Source organism: Rhododendron vialii, chromosome 1a, assembly GCF_030253575.1.
Source record: "Rhododendron vialii isolate Sample 1 chromosome 1a, ASM3025357v1".
Classification (NCBI taxonomy): Eukaryota; Viridiplantae; Streptophyta; class Magnoliopsida; order Ericales; family Ericaceae; genus Rhododendron; species Rhododendron vialii.
In genome coordinates this window covers 16,151,085-16,162,423 of record NC_080557.1, presented here as the reverse complement: position 1 = coordinate 16,162,423, position 11,339 = coordinate 16,151,085, and the positions used below count along the sequence as shown (strand labels likewise).

Sequence of the window (11,339 nt, the reverse complement as noted above, 5' to 3'; positions counted from 1 at the left end):
AAAAAAATAACTTAATTGAGGATTTAGAACAATAGCTAAAGAAGGAGAAGAACTTATATACGAAAAGAAAAAAGAAGAAATCAAATAAAGAAAAATATGAAACAATAAAATTAAGGAAAAAAATAACTTAAATGAAGATGAAGAAAAATAGCTAAAGATGGAGAAGAATTTATATCTTTGAAAGAAAAATATTAAGAGGAGAATATAAACTGAAAAGGGGGAAGGGAAAAAAAAAAAAAAAAGCAAATCCTCAAGAAGAGGACATTAACTCAAGAAGAAAAGAAAAAATCAACAGAAGAAAATGAAGATAGCAGAAGAAATCACATGAAAATGGAGAAAAAAATCAGAACAAAAGGAAATTAAAAGAACAAGAAATCAATTGAAGAAGAAAAAAAAATCAACCGTCAAAAAACAAAAAGAAGAAGGAGAAGAAATCAACCGAAAAAGAAATACAATGAAAAAACTTCCCTTCTATGCTGTTAAATCTATTTTCATGAAATTTCAGAGGAATTGGATCTTATCAAGGTTTTGTCAAAAGGGAGGGAATTCTTCTTCATTCAACTCAATGATGAAGAGGCTTACAGGAAACTTATTGACTGTGGTCCTTGGCACTTTGTAGGTAGATTGATGATTCTTAGGAAGTGGGAGCCTAACATGAGTTAAAGAGAATAATTGACTAAGATTCCAATATGGGCCCAGATATATGGCTTTGTTCGTTTGGTTTTTTAACTTTGTTTTAGTTTTGTTTTCTAATTATTACCCTATTTCTCTCTCTAATCATTAGTTCATTACCCTATTTTCTAATTATTATTTTCATTTCTCTCTCTATCTCACTCTACTCATTACCCCTCCCTCCAATCATAACCCTATTTCTCTCTCCACCTACTACCAAAAATAAAATACCCTAAACTAGCAAACGAACAAGGCCATAATGTTTCTCAGAGTATTGGAATGAAACTGAGCTCATCTACACTGTAAGTACTACTTGTAGGACCCCTACGTGCAAATAGCAAATTGCCCATGCCTACAAAACTACCCACCCCAATTCGAATTATCTTTTGAAACTTGATATTGGCTCAAAACACAAAATCGATTCATTAGTAAGTAGTATGGGATCCACTTCTTGGTGGCACTAAAGAGAATTAGTTAGAGAATTACCTAGGGATGTACACAGTTTAGTTTTGGGCGAATCGTTTCGGAGCATCGCCGGATTATTATTTTCTCCATCCACACCCGTCTGTGAGTGTTTCACGGTTCGGTCGGTTTGGTTGCGGTTTAGGCTGTTCGGTTTGGTTGATAAGCCATGGTCTAAAAACAAAAACAGACAACAAAGTAAAAACAAAAGAGGGTCCCGCCGCCTAAGATATGAACAGAAAGAAAAAAATAACGGTCCTGCCATCTCAGAAGATCAAAATAGATAAATATCAAGGGGGAAAACAACAGTCCCGCTGCCTGAGAAGAAGATCAAAATAGTTACCTCAAACCGGCAATACCAACACTCGGCCTCATATTTGATCGGGTACTTGTCTGAGAGATAGATGACAAGTGCTTCAATGAACTACAAAAATAACACGCACTCACTTGCATATGTACTACATGTTGGAAAAAATAATTAGAACAGATAGTCAAGTGCTTCAATGATTATAAATCATAGATGACATGACATGAAAAAGTTTCAAGGCCTTGAGCAGTTTCATACGTGCGTGCTTTTGTGTGTGTGAGAGAGAGAGAGAGAGAGCACGCGCATACACATGAAGTATAGATAGTCCCTGCATCAAATTGAATTCAATTCCTCTTCATTAGCATCGCTAAATAGCAAGCAAATTAACTTCCACTAACGACCGGTTTAAATTTTCCATGAACTCTGGTAAATCAAAACAAATCAATCATTACCCATATCGGTGCATTTCATTTTTTTTTCCCAAGTGCAAACTTCTGACAGAGATCTTTTCCCTTTGGCTAGTAACCACCCTAGTGTTATTCTTAGAATCTCGGCCTCTTAAGCAGTGATTGGACCTCTCGTCCTCCGCACCAAAAAATCAAGATTGAGTCACCTAGAATATCAATTTGCTAGATCTTTGAAACTTACCGAGGCTGATATCTAATAACACGAAAAAAATTGAGAAAATAAAAAAGCAAATGATGACGAATCTGGTAACTTAAGTCATGTGCTAACATTAATCCTTGATCAAAGGAACAAAAGAAGAGTCATTCGTAAACCAAATACACTAAAATTATTCTGTAAAAAAGTCCTCCCCCAACTAACACCACCTTTAGAGTAAAACCGATGTCGTTCTCTAGCTAGTATGCTAGAGGGATACATCACTCTCATTTAGAAAGGGTAAGGCACTACTTTCGTAGGAAATCCCACAATAGAGAAAGACCATTACAGCTGGAAAAAAACTCTATCAATGCCGGTCCACAGCTGTATGTATTCAGATTTGAGTTACCGAGAACCTCTCATAGCTGCAGGGAACGTCTAAATGAGAATACAATGATGGCCCAGGGTAGCGACACCTGAAAAAAGGACAGGGAAATCCCAAGTTTTCACTCAGAAAATAAAAGGAAATAGCCAACGGCTAACGCCATAGAATGATTCCGTCCCTAAATTTCATTGTCTTGGCACTTTTGGGGTAATCACAGTAGAAATTATTGAGTATTTCTTGGACTCAAAATTCAGTTGGAGTCACCATGGCTGGTTTAATTCCAAAAATGGATTTCGATTTCTTAATCCATATCTGAAGGGATTATTGACTAATAGCAACCAAGCCGGCTGATAGAAGGGGGTGCTCTTATCTCTCGGACAATTAGTTTGGGAAAAGAATCAGTAAGATCGGGGTACAGAGGTGGCCTCAATATCGGGATAGACAGAGGTGGCTTGATGGCTTTACCCCTTTATTAAAGGAGGAAACCCCCTTCTATTACAAAAGCATTTATGTACTCAGATAGGTGGGTAAAAAGATTTAGGAAAAAGCAACCTATGAACTAATAACCTATTATTATAAAATAGGTTCCTCCAAAGATAGGTTGTGGAAAGGAATGGGCTTCAGCGACTCTGTACCCATTTCCGGAGTGGAATCAGCACCACGAACGGAGTAAGCAGCGAAGGAGGTAGAGGCAGGCATGAAGGCAAGAGCAGTTATGGTTCGGTCAGTGCCTTCCCTTAGGTTTTTACCTTCCGTCCGTCCCTTCAGTAAGTTAGTTAGTCAATCAGTTCAGTTAAAATAGAAGCATTTCTTATCACATTAGCCTAATTTTCACTGAAGTGCCTAAATGGCTAAATCGACTACATTTAGACTTTTTACAATCATTGATACATATGCACTAACTTCACCTTTTTCATGGTCAAGTTCACATCAACGTTCCATAATTAGAAACAAATTACATCACATCCACAAATTTTCCGTCCACAACCATGAATTCAAACAAAAATAAGATTACGTCAGCTCATCTTTTGTCATACTAAGTTATGGTTGACATGACCTCTCAAGTAGAACCATTCTTATTGCTGTTGACATGACCTCTCAAGTTTATTGTCTCAAATGCAGGTCTGCTATTACTAATACTTCCAAAGGTTTTGCAGAAATTCATAGGAGCAAATAAAAAGCCTGCAAAAAACTTTAAATTATTGTGAATGAAATTTGAGACCAAAGACATGTAGCTGTCCGTAAAGTGATGCATGCCACATGCTGCACAGAACATCTAAAAGTGATAAATGCATAGGCAAACCACAGATTGGCCCAATGTAAATAGCCGTTATGCAGCAACCATAAATACAGATTAGCCAAAACCAACAAGAACGAACCTGCTTCTTCCCTCTCACCCCAAGATGTGGAGTTGCCAGGGTAATAAAATTGACTGGCTCCAACCCTGCAACCAAACCTCTTCTTGAAGGGATGTTGTTTCTGAGTTTGAATTAGTAGAAGCAGGGACTTCATTACACTCATCAGTGCTCAAGGCAGCTGGTGAATAGAGAACGGAAATTGCATATCAGGCAAACAATCCACCAAGAGAATGGGCTAAAAAGGAGATCCTTTTAAGCTGTCAGTCCTTTTAACGACTTGCATGACCTGTTTACAACCACATAATAGATAATTACCACATGCACAGGCTACAAAATCAGAACTAAAGCTGGAAAGTAAGTGTGTGTTGGTTTCTTCAATGTTTGGAAGAAGCCAAAAAGAGGAAAGATAATGTGTTGATTTAAACTTGTAATCTTGTTTGCACAAAGAGACTGCCCAAAATGCAAACCAAACTTTTCCTTTCTCAGCCTGAGCATAGACTGTTAGAACAGGTACTCGCACGCACACACTCACAAACATTAGTAGAATAAATTTGTGAAACTGGTACAAAAACACACACACACAAACGTAACTAGTTATACTGACTTCATCAGCTAATCTTTTTCCAGCCCCGTCAATCCCAGCAAATGTTTTTGTAAATGTGTTGCATGAACTAGCTGCACAGGAATAGTTAAACCTTAATATAGAAATCAATTAGCCCTTTTTCATTCACAATGCGTGACTCCAAAACTACAATGCACAAAAGCTAGAGAAGTTCGAAACAACTTTGAAGAAGAAGCCTGCCGCTTCATTCTTATTATTCTGTCTCTCATGAACTTTCTATAGCTGTAACAACCATAACCATAATCTTATTTTTGTTTGAATTCATGGTAGTGGACGGAAAATTTTTGTTCGAATTCATGGTGATTCTAAGGAAAGTAAGAAAGAAAAAAACCATAGAATGAGGAAAAATAGTGATTCTAAGGAAAGTAAGAACACGTATACCAATTGAGATACCTGATTATGTAGTGACGAAGAAGAAAAAAGATTTCTTCTTTAATTCCATCTAGTTATTCACTATTGCAGAACCAAATCAAAGACCACCTTTCCTATGGAACAAAAAAGAGCATTATAATGTTAGTTCTAAACAATTTGGTTCCTTTCAAGAAATATAAAGGGGAAAAGACAACAAATTTCTACGATAAACAGAGAAAGAAAATAACTTAAACACTTCAAAAAAATGCCAAAACGTTTATTTTTTCTCTCCTCCAATATAACCCAGCCTTTGAAAGGCCGCTTATGGGGACGGGGTCAAGGGGGAGGCAAGGGATATTTGCGGAGGCAGGGGAGAAGCCACTAAGCAAAGATCATTTGGCTAGCAGGCTAGATGTACGTGGTCAGCAAACCATTGCAACTCCAAGGTTAGAAGGCATTTAGCAAAATGGGATCATAGTTCAAATAACCACACGTATTCTCTAATATTGGGGATATTGATGATTGATTGATGATTGCCCTAAAGCTCTAAGCTTTGGAGTGACGACACATGTTCTATAACACTCCCGGTTAGCACATTAATCCACAATGACAAGCTAACTAGTCCTGAGAAATCACAAAACTGAGAAGGCAACCCAAGTCAAATCCAAGACTCAAATGATGAGAGAAAACTCTACTTGGTGATGAGCTCAAACCCAAAGAATGCCCCAAGTCTTGACCAAACACTTGGCTACTTAGCTTTATTTGGTCACCAGAGTTGCTTACCTAGCAACATTCTATTTTCCATAAACAAGTGATTTAATAGCCTGCTTTGGAAGTTGGTATGATGCGTACCAATTCACGGCCTATACTTGTCATGTGTCATGTGTCATGTATCATGGATCTAAGACCTTTGATACAATCAGTAGATTCTCTTCTCCTTTTCCCATTGTCGATCATCTCTTTCCTTCACTTACCAATTTTTCACATGATTAGACAGCATATTGACGCAACACAGTAATCTCACAAAGGCAGGAGTATCATAATTTAAGCAATGTTATCGGAGGCAAACTTGAAGAAATTCTAATAACCAGTGCCAACAGAAGTAAAAATACCATCCCAGAGCCGGTTAAAAAAAGGGATTCAGAAGGTACCTCAAAGCAGAGAGAGATCCGAAAGAGAGGACCGGAAGCAACCGATCGACAGGGTCACACTGAGAAGAAAGCTCAGCACCAGGGCAGGATGACAGCATGGATCGAGAATGGAGATAGTCCTTCAATATAGCAACGTAAAAATCATTATAATTATCTGTAGGGATTGCAACGAAAACCCCAAATCACTTGTGTTTGTTTTGTGTCATAAAACCTCTTCTATTTGTTACTGTAGCCTAGAATCGGAAGAGGGGTTGAGTAGCGGTGGTGTCGAGAAGCAGATTACAAAATTTTAGTACAAACAACCAACCAAAGGAATAAGTAGCAAATCAAGGGACAAAAAAGAGAAGCCAAACCTTGAACACAACAGATCGAAAGAGACCACAGATTTCCCACAAACAACAGCGAACCACTAACAAATCTGAAGAAATACCTAGGGCAAAATTCAAAACCCCAAAATCAAAGATACAAATCAAAAGCCAAAATCTAAACCTAGATCCAAACAAATGTCCATGATATAGTAAGTGGCAACCAAAAGAGAAAAAACATTACCCAACCACAGCCATTTAGAAGCAGATCGAGAGATAGATAGCCTCAATGTGCTACACTGCTATGATGAAGGTCGAAGAGATCATATGGTAACACAACATCACTAAAATCATTAATTTCTTTTGTAACGTCTAACCAAAAGTTGAGTCTTCCACCCGAAGAATTCGAATGGTGATGGAAATCTATGGCTAACATTATAAAGTCACTAAGAAAATCACCAGTGACCAGATTTCACATGACAAACAAAGAAACCAAACCAAAAACCATGTTACAGATACAAGCAACCCTGAATTTAATAAACCGAATTAGAAAAGTTCAACGAGGCAAGCAAAAGGGCGTAAACCAAAGGCTGATGAATGTGAAACCCTAAAAATCGATCTGAAACTAAAATCCGAATTTTTTTCCAATACATGCGCCAATAGACTTTAGCATAAATCATTCTTACAATAAACACGATTAGTAAGAAAATATTGGAACAGATAAATTAGGGTTTGGAGCATAGAAAGTTACCGAGATCAGTAGTACACCAAAAAGCTGGTAAACCCTAGAAGACCGCGTACATAGAACATGACTGAGAGAGAGAGAGAGAGAGAGAGAGAGAGAGCAGTCTCCGCCGCAGGGGAAAGAGGGTTTTGATGGTCGAGGGAGCGAGAGAAGGTTTTCGTTTTTGGGGAGTTTCTTCGGTGAAAGACTGAGAATGTGGGTTTGGTGGTTTTTTTTTAGCCGTTTGGTTTTGTTGCCGACTTATTAGAGGGGATATCCTTAAATTCACACACAAAGATACTTCCGCCACCCACCTTTTCTTCGTATCAATTTTAGAATCGATAATTCTCTAATCACACGCACTTATACAAATTGTCTCATATTAAACATGAGTATCGCTATTGGTACCGATGGTACCGTAGAGAAAATGCACCGACGGCTACCGGACGGCCGATTCGAGCCGTCCAAAAATTTAAAAAAACAAAATCGAGTGGGCCTACGCGAGAATCAATGGCATCCGGGAAATAGTTGTTTTGAGCAGTTTTTAATTGAATTGTTCATCAAATCTAAGCTAGAAACTGCTCAGATCAAGCCCTTCCCAGCCTTTTTTTTTTGCTGATTTCTTGGAAATATCCTTAAAATCACGTTCTGATCACATTGAGCGGCTCAGATCATTAAAATTTGATCGGAAACTATGAGGTGTTTTTTTAGTGTCTAATTAGTTGTCCTTGGAAGCTGAAACTACCCCCCGCCCCCTCTCTCTCTCTCTCTCTCTCTCTCTCTCCAATTGAGCTGATTTTTTTGCAAGCCTACCAAAAAAAATGTTTGAAAGTTAATAAACATTTCAAATTATCTATGTAGGACCTAAAATTGAGCCTCATACGTTGTCGGTACATTATCCATGTAGGACCTAATACTTTGGTTAATGTAAGCAAAAAACTTTTGACACTACAAGAAATCATGGCTTTTCCGGCATTTTTTAAACACCGGAGTTTTAAAAAAATGCTAGTAATAGTGAAATAAACACTGGCAATAGTGTTTTGGCGTTTTTGGCAAACGTCCCCGAAACCGATGTCGGGAATAGTTCACAGCATTTGTTAAAATGCCGGGAATAGTTCTCGGCGTTTTTGCAACTATTGCCGGCATTTTATAAAACCTCGGGAATAAGTCCTTGATCAGCATTTTTTCTGGTCCGGCGAAGCCTTTGCTGGCATTTTTATAAACGCCGGGAAAACTTTGTTTTAATAAAAAAAAAAAATTCCTCATTTCAGTTAATTTCTCAGTAGATTTATTTAAACTTGTACTCTTCTCACATGCCACAGCTAACAAATAGTGTGACTTTAGAGTGTACAAATTGTTCCCAAAACATACAAATTCATTATAATCCATAGGATTGAATTATCTAACAAAAAAAAATTAGCAACATCCCAACATCATATTTACTTCATGTCCACAATCTACATTCACACAAAATCTTCTTCACTCGAAGGGTTCTTTCTGCTAACGAACATGGGCACCACTCTTGTGCTTGGAACCTAGAATCTGCACCAACTGTCTCATACATGGTCTTGAAAGTTGAAACCATCCGTTTTCAAGCATCTGGCAAGTTTTTGTTAAAAGAAAAAACACCATCATAATACAATCTGAATGCAATAGAAAGGAATAAAGCATAGCTTAATAAGCCAAATAAAACATACAAGCCAAGAGAGATACAAGTGAAGGAAGAAAACTTTTAAGTTTTTATTCTAACTTATTACTTTTCAAGTATAGCCCAGGATTTCCAAGTGAACTTATAGAAATAAAAACTTTCAAACCAAAGACCATCAGCATTTTGATATCAATGAAGAAAAAATGAAGGGGCATTCGATGAGCCGAGCTTTGTCGAGCCTTAACAAGCCGAGCCCTTATGGAGCCGAGCTAAGTCATTTACTAAACGGGCCTCTTTAATAGAGCCGAGCCACCCGTAACAAGCCGAGCCGAGCTCGCAAGCTGCTCGGTTTGTTTACGGCCCTACTCAGGGGCCGGCTTTGAGAGAGACTCTCCTGTTGATATTGCTGCGAAAACACTGCAAAGAACATCTATACACTAACAGAAGCAGCTAGGAAGAAGCCATATCCAGAATAAAGCTTGAGGGCAAACTCGAAGCATCCCTAATCGTTAGGGACTCAGCAAAAGGCTCAACTTCCTTCATTTTGAGAAAAAAAAAGAGTTTTGGAAAAAAAAGAAGAACCACATTTATCTATATTCGTGGTAAGCAAAAGCTTTGAATTCCTTGGAGGTGGTACTGTTGTGACGCCATACGCCACTGGCCGGCCATTTTGTGAAGTGGACAACTCTGAGTTTGATATGTTAGGCGGCCGGAAGGCTAATTCTGCCAAGTGTCCTATTCTCTCTTAAGAAGCGCGGGATGTTTTAGCTATTCATCTGTCTACAGTTGCTTGGGAATCCGCTTTTCGCACGAGAGAATGGGCTCTTGATCTGTACCGAACTACTCTTTACTCCAAAGTGGCTGATGCAGATTTGCTGCGTTTTGCAACTAAAATTCTGCTTCAGGAAGGGATGATTTGAAAAAATTTGGAAGCAGGTAGTTTCCTCAACTAATTAGGTACCCGTTTTTCTTCCCATTTTCTGGAACTATATATATGCTTCTGCTGGATCGAGAGTCTAATTGATATACTCATGTGACAACAAAATTTCATGATTGAGAAAATAACTCAAGTGATGCTGGGAATTATGTCAGTAATGTGCAATGTTGGGAAAAAAGGAAATTGTGTCTGAGTCTGTGATGCAGATTATGTTGGCATGTATAGGATTTGTGAGATATCAACTTTTGAATAAATTTTTGGCCCAAACGAGGCATAGTAGGCTGGGATTATTTTCGTTTTTTTTTTGGCCCAAATGAGGTTCTGCTGAGTTACATTATGTATTTTGTCCGAAATGGGACCGGATCGTAGCGAAAATACTTTTCTCTGATCACAAGGTCTCCATTCTTGGTTTGGGGGGCTTTCAGTGTGTCTACGGGCACACGGGCCTTCTCATTCTGTTGTGGGCTGGGATTTACTGAATTTTCGGCCCAAATGAGGCCTAATGTATATTTGGGATACATGTTCTGTTTGTTAAAGTAATAGGAGTAATTTTTAGGCCCAAATGAGTAAGGCGCACACTACGAAGGTAAATCCAAACCAATAACATAGAGCAACGACCACAACCGAAATGTTTCGGTGCTATGCCTTGGTCAGTCGGTTTTGGTTTTTAAGGCCCCGATTCGATGGTGGATGAAAGAGGGGATGAGAAGTTGATGCGACACTTTTGACTCGGTTTGGCAATAAAATTAACACACGAACGAAATCATCCCAAGTCACTTTTGGAACAAAATAATACCAATAGGCTCGGCCCTGTGCTTGAGATGACCAATAATCGAACTGACCTAACTGTTTACACCCCTGCTACCAAAATCCTTCCATTAGAGCATCTCCAATCCACCTCTATTTCTCCAAAATAGAGGATGGATGTGACACATTGAGGAAAGATTTTATAATTTATTCTCTTTTTTCTTCACTTTTTGTAATTTTTGGGAGAATTTTTGAGGGACCCACCATCCTTTTTAGAGTTTGGTCATCTAAAAGTAAATTTGGTCCTCTAAAAATGGAGGATCAAAAGTAAATTTGAAGTACAAAATTCCTCCAAAACTCTAAAAAGGACGATGAGTCCCTCAAAGATTCTCCCAAAAAGTACAAAAGGTGAAGAAAAAATGGAATAAAGTACAAAATCTTCCCTCAATGTGTTACATCCATCCTCTATTTTGGATGGATTGGAGATGCTCTTGGCCCCATCAAATTGAAAACATGAGTATTCATGTCAAAACCATTCTACTATTTTCTCAAAAAGGACTTTTTGGTCTATATGAGTCATCCATGCATGATTTATCAGGATAATCAAATCTGTGAATTATGAATGTGGTGTTTTGGTAGATAAATTTCCCAAAAATGAACACAAGTTTAATTGATACTCTACCCTTCCCTTCTCTTTTGGTTTATGGTGGGGCAGATGATTGTCCAAGTTTAAACCTAACTGGGATTTTCTTCTCTGTTGTGATGCCGTTTCTCCCCCAAAATTGATCCGTCTAATTTTTGCTTGTATTATTAAATCATCCAGTAATAAAATTTTCTTTGCTAAGCAAAAAAAAAAAAAAAAATTTGCATATAAAAATACTCTCTTTCGACATTTACTTTTTTTTGTCAATGGGCAAACATTATCCAATACTCAAACCAAAGGAACATCCAACGAGGCTTCCCTCTAAACCCAATTCGAAAAATTAAACCAAGTCGGTAGAAGGTCAATAGATAAGGCATACTTGGGCTAACAAATGAGCCACCCGATTACAACTTCTAGGAATAAAATT

General features: G+C 38.0%; 2 long non-coding RNA genes across 5 annotated transcripts; both read right to left on the bottom strand.

Moving 5' to 3' along the window:
* Positions 1-479: 479 nt before the first annotated feature.
* LOC131307918 (uncharacterized) lies at positions 480-4,620 on the bottom strand. Of its 2 annotated transcripts, XR_009194255.1 has the most exons (3): positions 3,806-4,620; positions 1,478-1,592; positions 480-1,308 (listed from the first exon to the last, which is right to left on the bottom strand). It is a non-coding gene; the product is annotated as an uncharacterized LOC131307918 (long non-coding RNA). The 2 variants fall into 2 exon arrangements; XR_009194257.1 differs by lacking the exons at positions 480-1,308; positions 1,478-1,592 and adding an exon at positions 3,262-3,608.
* A 7-nt stretch (positions 4,621-4,627) lies between these two features.
* Positions 4,628-7,176, bottom strand: LOC131307906 (uncharacterized). Of its 3 annotated transcripts, none has more exons than XR_009194252.1 (4): positions 6,965-7,176; positions 6,262-6,338; positions 5,909-6,027; positions 4,628-4,891 (listed from the first exon to the last, which is right to left on the bottom strand). It is a non-coding gene; the product is annotated as an uncharacterized LOC131307906 (long non-coding RNA). The 3 variants fall into 3 exon arrangements; XR_009194253.1 differs by having other exon boundaries at positions 6,262-6,326; XR_009194250.1 differs by lacking the exon at positions 6,262-6,338.
* Positions 7,177-11,339: the final 4,163 nt, after the last annotated feature.